Below are 14664 nucleotides of genomic sequence, written 5' to 3'. Positions count from 1 at the left end.
TATATATATATATATATATATATAAATTGTTAGATGCACAACAGTCAAAAAGTTTATCAGGGATACATTTTTAGAAAAATACAGAAACCTAAGAAAAACTTTGCATAGTTTTACATAGATTAAATGGTTAAGAAACACATTAAATACTAATTTTATACTACTTAAATACTACAAAAAACACGGCACTTTACCTTGAAAAGACCTGAGGTTTGCTTATTAAAAGTAGGCATCGGAAAGGTTGCAACTTGGGAGTTTTTGTAAAGTAGTAGAAAGAGTTATCTGAATTTGGACAGAAGGTTGCAAGACCACATGTCGATGGGTGCGGCTCATAACACAACAGATGAACAGAGGTAGCCAATAAATGATGCAAGTGTGTGCCTGTTTTATGCATTCCTAAGCAGCTCAATTCATCTAGGTAGTTTTTGGCATTCACCTAGCACTTCTTCCAGATTTGTGCATGAACGAACACAAAATCACATTATGTTCAAATTGTTCCCCAATATATCAATTGAATTGGAACAAATTCATGTTTTTAAATCAAGCTTTATAGCAGAATTGAATCCACAGACTTAAGAATTACTGTCTTAGGGGCGCCTGGGTGGCGCAGTCGTTAAACATCTGCCTTCGGCTCAGGGCGTGATCCCAGCGTTCTGGGATCGAGCCCCACATCAGGCTCCTATACTGGGAGCCTTCTTCCTCCTTTCCCACTCCCCCTGCTTATGTTCCCTCCCTCACTAGCTGTCTCTATCTCTGTCAAATAAATAAGTAAAATCTTTAAAAAAAAAAAAAAGAAAAAAGAATTACTGTCTTAAAATACATACAGTTGAAAATCTAGCTATACAGGTTCTAGTTACAATATATACTTATTATGTGACTACTAAATAATAAGGCTGGTTCATCAAAAAGCAGTTTTCATTGCTTTTAATTCCTATGTAGTATATGGAATATAGCCAGTATTTCAGTCCACTTCGTGTTCAAAATATTTCCCTTCAAATAGGTTGGACTGAGAATTACATCACTACATTATTTCAGAAGAGAGTTGACTATATTCTAACAGGTGTAATTGTATATTTACTAATTTTTGTTCAGCTTTATTGAGATATTAGCAACATATAACATATGCAAGTTTAAAGTGTACAACATAATGATCTGATACATGTATATATTGCCAAATGATTACTACAATTAGGCCATATAATACCTCCATCCCCTCATATGATTGTCCTTTTTACCTTGGGATGATAAACTTTAAGATCTACTCTCTTAACAACTTTCAAGTATATAATACAGTACTGTTAAATATAGTTACACGCAGTACATTACATCCCCAGAGATTATTCACCTTATAGCTGGATTTGTACCCTCTGATCAACATCTCCTCATTTCTCTCCCACCTTTACCACTTCCCAGTTTCTGACAACCACCGTTCTAATCTCTATTTCTATGAGTTGGCTCATATAAATGAGAACATATAGTATCTTTCTTTCTTTGTCTGACTTATTTCACTTAGCATAATGCCCTCAGGTCCACCCATGTTGTCACAAAAGGGAGGATTTCCTCCTTTTTTATGACCGAATAGTATTTCACTGTGTATATATACTACATTTTCTTTATCCATTCATCCATTAATGGATGCTTAGGCTATTTCCATATCTTGACTATTGTAAATAATGCTGCAATGAACAAAACAGGGCAAGTATCTCTTCAAGATAATGATTTTATTTCCTTCAGATATATATCCAGAAGTGGGATTGCTGGATCATCTGGTAGTTCTATTTTTAATTTTTTGAGGAACCTCCATACTGTTTTTCAAAGAAGCTGTACCAATGTACATTTCTAGCAACAGTATACAAGAACTCTCTTTTCTCCACAGCTTTGCCAACACTTGTTATTTCCTGTCTCTTTGATAGTAGCCATTCTAATAGTCATGAAGTAACATCTCATTGTGGTTTTGATTTGCATTTCCTTGATGATTAGTGATACTATCTTTTCATGTGTCTGTTGGCCATTTGTTATGTGTCTTTTGAAAACTGTACTCAGATTCTCCACCCATTTTTTTATTGGATTGGTTTTTTTGCTATTGAGTTGTAGGAGTTCCTTATATTTTGCATATTAACTCTTTATCAGATAGGTGGTTGGCAAATATTTTCTCCCATTCCTAAGGTTATCCATTCATTTTGCTGAGTGCTTCCTGCTATGCAGAATCTTTTTATTTTTGCTTTTGCTGCTTGCACTTTTGATGCAATATCCAAAACACTGTTGCTAAGACCAATGTCAAGGAGTTTTTTTCTCTATATTTTCTTCTAGTAGTTTTACAGTTGAAGTTCTTATATTATGTTTTTAAGCCATTTTGAGTTCATTTTTGTGAGTGGCATAGGAGAGAGGTTCAATTTCATTCTTTTGTATGTGAATATCCAGTTTTTCCCAACACCATTTATTAAAGAGACTGTTCTTGGCTCTCTCGTCAAGTATTAGTTGACTATATATGCTTGGATTTATTTCTGAGCTCTCAATTCTGTTTTATTGGTCTACATGCCTGTTTTTATGCCATATCATACTGTTCTGATTGTTAAACTGTTACAATAAGTTTGAAATCAGGAATTTGATGCATTCAGCTTGGTTCTTTTTCAAGATAACTTTGGCTATTCAGGGCCTTTGTGGTTCCATCCAAATTTAGGATTGTTTTCTCTATTTCTGTGGAAAATCCCATTGGCATTTTGATAGGGATTGCATTGACTCTATAGATGGCTTTAGGGATTAAGGACATTTTAACAAATATTAACTCTTCCAAAACATGAGCACAGAATATCTTTCCATTTATCTGTGTCTTCTTCAATTTCTTTCATCAATGTCTTATAATTTTTCAGTGTACAGATCTTTCACCTCCTTGGTGAAATTATTTCTAAGTATTTTTTTGATGCTATTGTAAATTGGGTTGTTGTAAATAGGGTTGTTGTCTTTATTTCTTTTTCATTAGTAGTGTATAGAAACAACTGATTTTTGTATCCTGTAACTTTACTGAATGTATTAGTTCTAACAGTTTTTTGGTAGAGTATTTGGGGATGTCTATATATAAGATTGTATCATCTGCAAACGGAGACAATTTTACTTCTTCTTTTGCCATTGTAATATCTTTTATTTCTGACAAGTAACTTTAAATGAATAAGAAAACACAAAGTAAAATTCACCTTACAAGTCCTCAAAATAAAATAGCTGTTAAAATATGAAAAGATGTTTATTTTCACTCATTATTAGAGAAATATAAACTAAAACTATACTAGAAATCATTTTTTACATCCCAGACTAACAAAATTTCAAAAGTTTGACAAGGTACTCTGCCAGAATAAATAGAAACTGGCACTCTCAGATATTCCTAGTGGATATACATACAAAACTATACAAGATCCATAAAAGAAATTCATAATTACAATGGCAATATATAACAAAACGACATACACATTTATACTTTGACCTAGAAATCTCATTTCCAGGAATTTACCCTGAAGATACTCATAATATAAAAAAATACACCTGTAACAAAGTTATTTGTTGCAGCATTATTTGTGATTGCAAAATATTGTGAGACATAAAATTTCATACATAGTAACTTGGTTGAATATCTAAATATTCTCTCTACTAAAAGGAACCAGGATTCCTAGGGGAAAAGGTGTATTCCAGAACTGGAAAAGAGATCATTCAAGATGAGCCTGGGATATCTTAACATGCCAGGAAGTAAAGAAGTGTTCAAAGAATGATGGGGAAACAGTCCAGGTAACTGAAAGCAAACTGAAAGCAAACTACCAAAGCTTCTATTTCCCAATCAATATTTCACCAAAAGCAATACAAACAACAAAAAGGGAAAAATAAAAGCACACAAAAACCATGCCCTCAGAATTAAAGACAGAATGGACATACTGCAAAATAACTTTAAGAAGAAAGAAAGAAAGAAAGAAAGAAAGAAAGAAAGAAAGAAAGAAAGAAAGAAAGAAAGAAAGAATGAATCACCAAAGCACAAAGTATGATTTCTTATACTCATGTTCTAGATTAATGGAACTTAAGAGATAAAACAACTAAATGAAATGAATAATTCTGAATTAGATCTTAAATCAGAGTAAAAAAAAATTGCCAAACAATGTCATTATTGGGACAACTGACAAAAGTTGAGTGATTCTGGATTAGATCTTAAATCAGTGCAAAAAAAAAGTTGCCAAAAAGGTCATTATTGGGACAACTGACCAAAGTTGAGTATGGAACATATTTTTGATAATAGCATGGTAACAGGGCTAAATTACCCAAATTTGATTATACTGCAGGTATGTTCTTAGAACACTTAAGTAAATATTTAAGAATGAAAGGACATGATATCTTCAACTCACAAATTGTTCATAAAAAAAAGTAATATATTGAGAGAGAAAGCCAACTTATAGAGTATATAACACAAAATGTTAACAATTAATGCATAGGGTCGAGGGCACAGGGACATCTTTGTTTTATTCTTGAAACTCAGCTGTACATCTTAATTTTTTTAAGTAAAGACATAAAAGTCACTAGTTGCAAGACTTCTGCTTCCAGTAAAGACAGTGAAACAGGCATTTCTTTATCCAGCTGCATAAAACTACTAAAAACTGGACAAAATATTGAAACAACAGCATTCAAGCCACTGGACATCAGGCAAAGAAGGACAGTGAACCCTGAGAGAGACTACAGATCAAAAAAGTGGGCCCTAAGGTTATCTCAGCTTACTGAATGGAAAAAAAAAAAATCCAAAGAGGAAGAGCCACACAGAACTTCAAAGCACAGAGACACCAAGATAGTCACATTACTGGAGACAAGAACAGAGTACTACAAAGGAGAGAGCAGCACTAAAAGAAAACTCAGGAGATCTGTAAAGATTCCCCTTTGATTGTTTAGCTAAGTACTGATCAGCCCAAGGGTGTGAGGAAATTACCCTATGCCAAGGAAATAACCCACCCACAGTGACTATAAGGGAACACTGTCTACACCTCACATAAGACCATGGAATTGTGCCAGATCCCAACAATCAAAATGTAAAACCCCATAATATCAGGAGCACCCCTTAAATACTGAGAATGATCCTGCCTCAGTAGAGGAGATAAACTCAGCCTGGACTACAAGTACCTAACAAATGTAAAAGTAAGAGCCAGGGACGCCTGGGTGGCTCATTCGGTTAAAAGTAAAATCCAAAAAGATCAAACTGTCTCCAAGTAACCAACTGTCACCAATTCCAAAACAGAGCTCAAGAATATTTTTTAAAATATGAAAATATTCAGTACCTAAAAAGGTAAAATTCACAATGGCTACATTCAAATCAAAGACTACCAAACATAAAGATGCAGGAGAAAAATGAGAAAAAACAGTCAATCAAAACTGACCCAGAATTAACAGAGAATATAAAAGACAAGAATAAAACAGTTACTGCAACCACATTCTAAGAAACTAAAGGAAAGAATAAGTATATTAAATAGACACATAGAAGATACAAAAAAAGATTCAAATTGGACTATTAAAGATAATTCATTTATTTATGACTTATTCATTTTCAACATTGGAAATGGCTCAGCTACTCAGTTTCTCTTTCTTTCTCTCCAATTCCTCCACCCTAAAGCACAGGTGTGGGGCAAAAGGAAGAGCTGGGTTTGGGCAGGTAAGAAGATAAAGGAATAGCACACACAGGCAATTTTTTAAAAAGATTTATTTATTTATGAGAAAGAGAGAGAAGGCACCCACACACCCATGAGCAGGGGGAGAGGTGAGAATCTTCAAACAGACTCCCCACTGAGTGTGGAGCCCAGCACAGGGTGGATCCCACAACCCCTGAGATCATGACCTGAGCGGAAACCAAGAGTCTGCCACTTAACCAACTGAACCACCCAGGCACCCTCACACAGGCGTATTTAAATTTAAATTCTGGAAAGACAGTAAGCAGTACTGCCAAAGGAAGAGGAGGAGGGAGGGATGAAGTGACATTGCTGGAAAAGGAGAGGTCAGGGAGAGAGTCAGAGTTAAGCTCATTAATAGGGTTATGAAAAGGCACTAGAAGCAAAAAAATCTGACATGAAAAATACACTAAATAAAATTAATGACAGATTAGACATTGCATAAAATAAGACTAATGAAATAGAAGACATAAAATAGAAAGTAACCACAATGAAATAGAGGATAGAAAAATAGAGTATCAGTAAAATGTAGGATAACTTCAAACAGTCAAATATGTATATAATTGGAGTCCCCAAAGGAGAGAAGAGTGAAGAGAAAGCACTAAAATATTTTTTGAAAATAATTATGCCTGAAATTTTTTTAAAGTTGATGAAAACTGTAAGCCCACAGATATAAGAAGGTCAACAAACCCCTAGTACAAGAAAGATAAAGAAAATTACACAGAGGCATAAAAGAGATTGTTTTAAATTAGTGATAAAGAAAAAAAAATCTTAAGCAAGCCAGAGGGAAAAAACATTAGGCACAATTATTTTACCAAAAACAATGCAGACAACAATAAAACATCTTTGAAATAGTAAATGAGGGGCGCCTGGGTGGCACAGCAGTTAAGCGTCTGCCTTCGGCTCAGGGCGTGATCCTGGCATCGTGGGATCGAGCCCCACATCAGGCTCTTCCGCTATGAGCCTGCTTCTTCCTCTCCCACTCCCCCTGCTTGTGTTCCCTCTCTAGCTGGCTGTTTCTCTCTGTCAAATAAATAAATAAAATCTTTAAAAAAAAAAAAAAGAAATAGTAAAAGAAAAAACACCAAACTAAAATTCTATATATAGCAAAAATATTTTTCAAAAACAAACACAACATAAAGACATTTTCATGTTTACAAAACCTGAAAAAATAAATTACCAGCAGACTTCCAATATAAGAAACGTTAAGGGAAGTCCGAGCAGAAAAAAATACCAGATAGAAACCTAGATCTACACAAAGAAATGAAGAGTACTGTGAGTCGTAACTCAGTGAGTAAATAGAAAGACTTATGTTCTTATTATTTAAATTGTTCAAAAGATAATCAACAATTTACAGCAATAGTAGTAGTAGTAATAATAATAATAATATATTGTATTTATAAGACAAGCAGAATTAAAAAACATAAAAATAATAGCATAAGGTATAGGCAGGAGAAATGAAAGCATACCATTGCAAGTATATTATTATAGATGAGGCTCCATATATGACTAAAATATAAATGTGTAGTAAGCTAAAGATGTATCCTATGAACCCTAAAGCAAACACTAAAATAACACAATAAACAATTATAGGTGATAACCCAGCAAAGTGGGTAAAAACAGAATCATAAAAAAAAACCCAATCCAGAAGAGAAAAAAGGAAAATAACAACAAAGAAAAAGCAGACAGCACAAAAAGAAAACAAACAGCAAACAGATAGATTAAAACCTGACCATATAAAAAATCCCATTATGTGAAAATAGTCTAAACACACCAATTCAATGGCAGTGACTGTCATATTAGGAAACAAAGCAAGACCCAACCACATGTTACCTACAAGAAACCCACTCTAAATATAACAACCAAATAGAATGAAAAATACACAATATGCTAACATTAACCAAAAGAAAGCTGAAGTGGTCCTATTACTTACCAGACAGAGTAGATTTCATAGCAAAGAATATTATGAGGGATAAAGAAAGTAATGTCATAAATGAAAAATGAGTCAATTCATAAGAATTTAAAAATCCTCCAGGCCTAACCCACTGACAAGGAAGGAGTTGACCAAAATTAGAGCAGAAATCAATCAATTAGAAACCAGAAGTACAGTAGAGCAAATAAACATGACGAGGAGCTGGTTCTTTGAGAGAATCAATAAAATTGATAGACCACTGGCAAAACTTGTCCAAAAACAAAGAGAAAGGACTGAGATTATTAAAATTATGACTGAAAAGGGAGAGGTCACGACCAGCACCATTGAAATTGCAAGGATTATTAGAAACTTTTATCAACAGCTATATGCCAAAAAACTAAACAATCTGGAAGAGATGGAGGCCTTCCTGGAAACCTATAAACTACCAAGACTGAAACAGGAAGAAATAGATTTCTTAAATAGGCCAATTAACTATGAAGAAATTGAGTCAGTGATAAACAACCTTCCAAATAATAAAACTCCAGGCCCAGACGGTTTTCCTGGGGAATTCTACCAAACATTCAAAGAAGAAATAATACCTATTCTCCTAAAGCTATTTCAAAAAATAGAAACAGAAGGAAAGCTACCAAACTCATTCTATGAGGCTAATATTACCTTGATCCCCAAACCAGGCAAAGACCCCCTCAAAAAGGAGAATTACAGACCGATTTCTCTAATGAATATGGATGCCAAAATCCTCAACAAGATCCTTGCTAATAGAATCCAACAGTACATTAAAAGGATTATCCATCATGACCAAGTGGGATTCATACCTGGGATGCAAGCATGGTTCAACACTCGCAAATCAATCAATGTGATACATCATATCAACAAGAAAAGACTCAAGAACCATATGATCCTCTCAATTGATGCAGAAAAAGCATTTGACAAAATACAGCATCCTTTCCTGATTAAAACCCTTCAGAGTGTAGGAATAGAGGGTACATTTCTCAATCTCATAAAAGCCATCTATGAAAAGCCTACTGCAAGCATTATTCTCAATGGGGAAAAGCTGGAAGCCTTTCCCTTAAGATCAGGAACACGACAAGGATGCCCACTCTCGCCACTATTATTCAACATAGTACTAGAAGTCCTTGCAACAGCAATCAGAAGACAAAAAGGGATCAAAGGTATCCAAATCGGCAAAGAAGAAGTCAAACTGTCTCTCTTTGCAGATGACATGATACTCTATATGGAAAACCCAAAGGAATCCACTCCCAAACTATTAGAAGTTATAGAACAATTCAGTAAGGTGGCAGGATACAAAATCAATGCCCAGAAATCAGTTGCATTTCTATACACGAATAACGAGACTGAAGAAAGAGAAATTAGGGAATCCATCCCATTTACAATAACACCAAAAACCATACGTTACCTTGGAATTAACTTAACCAGAGACGTAAAGGACCTATATGCTAGAAACTATAGATCACTTTTGAAAGATATTGAGGAAGACATAAAAAGATGGAAAAATATTCCATGCTCATGGATTGGAAGAATTAACATAGTTAAAATGTCCATACTACCCAGAGCAATCTACACTTTCAATGCTATCCCGATCAAAATACCGAGGACATTTTTCAAAGAACTGGAACAAATAGTCCTTAAATTTGTATGGAACCAGAAAAGGCCCCGAATCTCCAAGGAACTGTTGAAAAGGAAAAACAAAGCTGGGGGCATCACAATGCCGGATTTCGAGCTGTACTACAAAGCTGTGATCACAAAGACAGCATGGTACTGGCACAAAAACAGACACATCGACCAATGGAACAGAATAGAGAACCCAGAAATGGACCCTCGGCTCTTTGGGCAACTAATCTTTGATAAAGCAGGAAAAAACATCCGGTGGAAAAAAGACAGTCTCTTCAATAAATGGTGCTGGGAAAATTGGACAGCTACATGCAAAAGAATGAAACTTGACCACTCTCTCACACCATACACAAAAATAAACTCCAAATGGATGAAAGACCTCAATGTGAGACAGGAATCCATCAAAATTCTAGAGGAGAACATAGGCAACAACTTCTATGACATCGGCCAGAGCAACCTTTTTCACGACACATCGCCAAAGGCAAGAGAAATAAAAGATAAAATGAACTTATGGGACTTTATCAGGATAAAGAGCTTCTGCACAGCCAAGGAAACAGTCAAAAAAACTAAGAGACAGCCCACGGAATGGGAGAATATATTTGCAAAGGACACCACAGATAAAGGACTGGTATCCAAGATCTACAAAGAACTTCTCAAACTCAATACACGAGAAACAAATAAACAAATCATAAAATGGGCAGAAGATATGAACAGACACTTTTCCAATGAAGACATACAAATGGCTAACAGACACATGAAAAAATGTTCAAAATCATTAGCCATCAGGGAAATTCAAATCAAAACCACACTGAGATACCACCTTACGCCAGTTAGAATGGCAAAGATAGACAAGGCAAGAAACAACAATTGTTGGAGAGGATGTGGAGAAAGGGGATCCCTCCTACATTGTTGGTGGGAATGCAAGTTGGTACAGCCACTCTGGAAAACAGTGTGGAGGTCCCTTAAAAAGTTAAAAATTGAACTACCCTATGACCCAGCCATTGCACTACTGGGTGTTTACCCCAAAGATACAGACGTAGTAAAGAGAAGGGCCATATGCACCCCAATGTTCATAGCTGCATTGTCCACAATAGCCAAATCATGGAAGGAGCCGAGATGCCCTTCAACAGATGACTGGATTAAGAAGCTGTGGTCCATATATACAATGGAATATTACTCAGCTATCAGAAAGAACGAATTCTCAACATTTGCTGCAACATGGACGGCACTGGAGGAGATAATGCTAAGTGAAATAAGTCAAGCAGAGAAAGACAATTATCATATGATTTCTCTCATCTATGGAACATAAGAACTAGGAGGATCGGTAGGGGAAGAAAGGGATAAAGAAAAGGGGGGTAATCAGAAGGGGGAATGAAACATGAGAGACTATGGACTATGAGAAACAAACTGAAGACTTCAGAGGGGAGGGGGTGGGGGAATGGGATAGACTGGTGATGGGTAGTAAGGAGGGCACGTATTGCATGGTGCACTGGGTGTTATACGCAACTAATGAAGCATCAAACTTTACATCGGAATCTGGGGATGTACTGTATGGTGATTAACATAATATAATAAAATAAAAAAAAATTTATATAAATCAAAAAAAAAAAGAATTTAAAAATCCTCAAAAATCAGTCACCTAATACACAAGTTAATTCATTTGTCAAAAAAAACACAAAAAAAACACCACAATTCTAAGCATTTGTGTACCTAATAACAGAGATTCATAATACATGAAGTGAAAACTGATGAAACTGCAAGGAGAAACAGACAAATTCACAATTATAATCAGAGATTGCAATACTTATCTTTCAATAATTGAGAGAATAGGTGGACAAAAATGAGTAAAGAAATAAAAGACTTGAAGAGCACTACCAACCATCTTGAGCTGGCATTGATAGAACACTCCACCCAACAAGATATCAAGTGTACATTAAACAGTTACCCTGACAGACCATATTTTGGGCCGTGAAACAAGTATTCATAAATTTAAAAGTACAAAATAGGCTCTTGTAAAGCAATGGAACTAAGCTCAAAATCAATTAATAAAAATGTCTCTAAGGAAAAAAAAACCAAATACTTGGAAATTAAATAACAGACTTTGAAAGAACACATGGGTCAAAAGAGAAATCAAAACAAAAGCTAAAATGTATGCTGAACTGAAAGAAAATGAAAATAATCATACAAAAAGTTCGAGGATTCAGCTAAAACAGTACTCAGAGAAAATTAAGAAAACTATAAGCTTATCTTACAAAAGAAGATAGATCTTAAATCAATAATCTGTTTCCACCTTATTAAGTCAGGGTAAATGAGAGCAAATAAAACCCAAATTAAGTGGGAAAAAATTAATAGATTTCAGAGGAGAAATCAATGCAATAGAAAACAGAAAATCAATGAAATCAAAGGGTAGTTCTCAGATAATATCAGTATAGTTGATAAAACTCTAGCCTGTCCAGGAAGAAGAAGACAAAAATTGCCAATATCAAGAATGAGAAAGGTATTAAAAGGACAATAATGCGAACATAAAAAATTTGACATCTTAGACAAAAGTGAACAAATTCCTTGAAAAGCACAACTTACCAAAGTTCACTTAAGAAGAAAAAGACCATCTGAATAGCCTATTACGCATTAAATGTATAATTAAAAACCTTCTCTCAAAGAAAACTTTAGGCCCTGGTGATTTCATTCGTGAATTCTATCAAACATCTAAGTATGAAATAAAAACAATTCACCTGTGTAGGAAACCCAAGGCAATCTACAAAAAAGCTACAAATAAGCTAGTTTTGCAAAGTTTAGGTTACGAGATTAGTACACATAATAACAATGAACAGTAGAAAACTAAAATTCTGAAAAAATACTATTTACAAGAGTATCAAAAAATATGAAATACACATAAATCTGAAAGACCTGTACACTGAAAACTGTAAGACGACTCAGAAAAATTTTTAAAAATATATACCATGTTTATGGACTGGAAGATCCAATACTATTAAGATATATGTTTTCCCCCATATTTATCTATATAGTCAGTGCATTACAATCATAATCCAGTAGCCTTTTTAAAAATAGAAATTACAAGCTAATTCTAAAATTCATATGGGGGCGCCTGGTTGGCTCAATTGGTTAAGTATCTGCCTTCGGCACAGGTCATGACCCAAGGGGCCTGGAATCAGGTCCCGAAAAGGGCTCCTTGCTCCATGGGGAGCCTGCTTCTTCCTCTGCCTCCAGTGAGTAAATAAAATCTTTAACTAATTAACTAATTAATTAATTAAATTCATATGGAAGTGCAAAGGAACTAGAATAGCCAAATGTATTTTGAAAGGAAAAAAAGAACAGAAAAATTACACTACTGACTTTGTGATTATAAAACAAGAAAATAAAAAGTGTGTTATTGGTGTCAGGATAGACAAAAACACAAATGGAACATAATAAAGTGTGTAGAAATAAGCTTACTAATTATGGTCAATTGATTTTCAGCAAAGATGCAAAAGAGAAAGCTTAATCTTTTCAACAAATGATGCCAGAACAAACGGATATTTGTTTGCAGAAAAACAAACTTTGATCATACCTATACCCCTATACAAAAATTAACTAAAAATGGATCATAAACCTAAATATAAAGCAAAACTATAAAACTTCCAGATGCAAACATAAGAGAAACTCAGCAAATTTAGGTCAGGTAAAAGTGGGGGTATTTTTTGGATGCAACACCAAAAACACAACACCCTAAAGAAAAAATGTGATATACTGGACTTTTTTAGGTAGAATAAATGATGACTTTTCAGTGTTAAGAGGAAAGGCTGACACATTCTTTGTTTTTCTTTGGGTTTCCAATCATTGTTCACTGTTACGTCTCAACATTTCCTCTTTGAAAGGCAATCCTGCCCATTTAAACCATCTCTCCTAATCTTTATCACTTTCTCTAGATCCCTTTGCAATCCAAAAACTCTCTTGACTTCCTTAATTATTTTAGCATTTGTCTCCATCTATCCCTCACCAAAATACCTGACACTCCAGTGTCTACAGTGATGATTCCTCCACTGGCCTGACCTCATAAATCTTCCATCTTCTATACCTACTAATCCTATTTCTTGTTACTTTCACTATCTTACTTTTCTAAAGAGTATAATTCCACTTAAACACGATAAATAGAATATATGGCTATTTCTCCACTTCTTCCCAAAAACCCACTAAATTATAATGTAGTTACGTAAGGTATAAATTCACAATAGCAAAAAAAAAAATAGAAAAGGGGACAATCACAGATAAGACATGTCAACAAAAAGTAAGAAAATCAAAAGTAGGTAAATGGTAACTGATTAGCATATTAAGAAATGTTGAAACATAAGTGTTCTGCAAAGGGCATGTCAAGAAGAAAAGGCCATGTAGGGAAAGAAGGTGGTCAAAAGGTACAAATTTCTACTTAACAGATCAATAAGTACTAGGTGTGTAACGTACACCATGATGGCTATAATTAACATTGCATATGATATATAGAAAAGTTAAGAGGGTAGCTTCTAAGAGTTCTCATCACAAAAAGGATTTTTTTTTCTTTTTATTGTATCTACATGAGATGATGGATGTTAATCTAACCTGTTGTAGTAATCATTTCACAACATGTGTGAATCAAACCATCACACTGTATACCTTAAACTTATACAGTGATGCATGTATGTCAATTATTTCTCAATAAAAAAAGAAGAAAAGGCCAATTTATACGGTTAGACCTGTAACTCCAGTAAAGCTCAGAAACTGGAGAAACCTATATGAAAGAAGAGGAGACGATACTGAAACAGAGGAACTGGTTCAAAGTCTATATACGGAACAGACAGAACTCTCATTTCTATTGCTCAGCCCACACAAACATGAAACTGTTCTTCCCCCAATTCAGAAGAAAACAAGAGGAAAAATAAACCAGAGAGCCTTTGGACTAAGAGACATCAGGCAGCTTACCAAAAACAGGAAGAGTAACTAAAGTATAACCCTTAGAATACTCAACCTACTTTCCCTATTAATTCTCATAACAGAGTGGTCAAACCAAACACAGGACAAGTTAAATCTGAATTTCAGATAAACAATAAATAATTCTTAGTGTATGTGTGGCCCAAATATTGCATGCAAATTAACTGGTGCCCTACATTTTTATTTGCTATGTCTGGCAACCCCATCTTCAGACTTGAGACTAGAGAATTCCTTTTTGGGAAACATGACTGGGTTAGGAAAGGAAGTTAAAGATATAAACATTAAGGAGTTCTAAATGAAATCACAGATCCTTACCTGATCATACACACCACATGCACACATTCCATAGGAAACAGTTTTACTCAAATCCTAAGACATATTAATAAAAGAAACACACTAATTTTTTTAACTTTCCAAAGTAAAACAAGGAAGATTTTCCTTAACTTTGAATAAGTATAATGA

At 34.5% G+C, this 14664-nt stretch overlaps 1 protein-coding gene across 3 annotated transcripts in view; it reads right to left on the bottom strand.

Annotated features, from left to right (window-relative positions):
• Nucleotides 1-14664, bottom strand: part of FER (FER tyrosine kinase) — a 418243-nt gene that overhangs the window by 360002 nt on the left and 43577 nt on the right. The window lies entirely within an intron of this gene.

This window comes from Ailuropoda melanoleuca, chromosome 3 (genome assembly GCF_002007445.2).
Source record: "Ailuropoda melanoleuca isolate Jingjing chromosome 3, ASM200744v2, whole genome shotgun sequence".
Taxonomy (NCBI): domain Eukaryota; kingdom Metazoa; phylum Chordata; class Mammalia; order Carnivora; family Ursidae; genus Ailuropoda; species Ailuropoda melanoleuca.
Note: the sequence above shows the minus strand (reverse complement) of the source record. Positions and strands in the feature narration are given on the sequence as shown.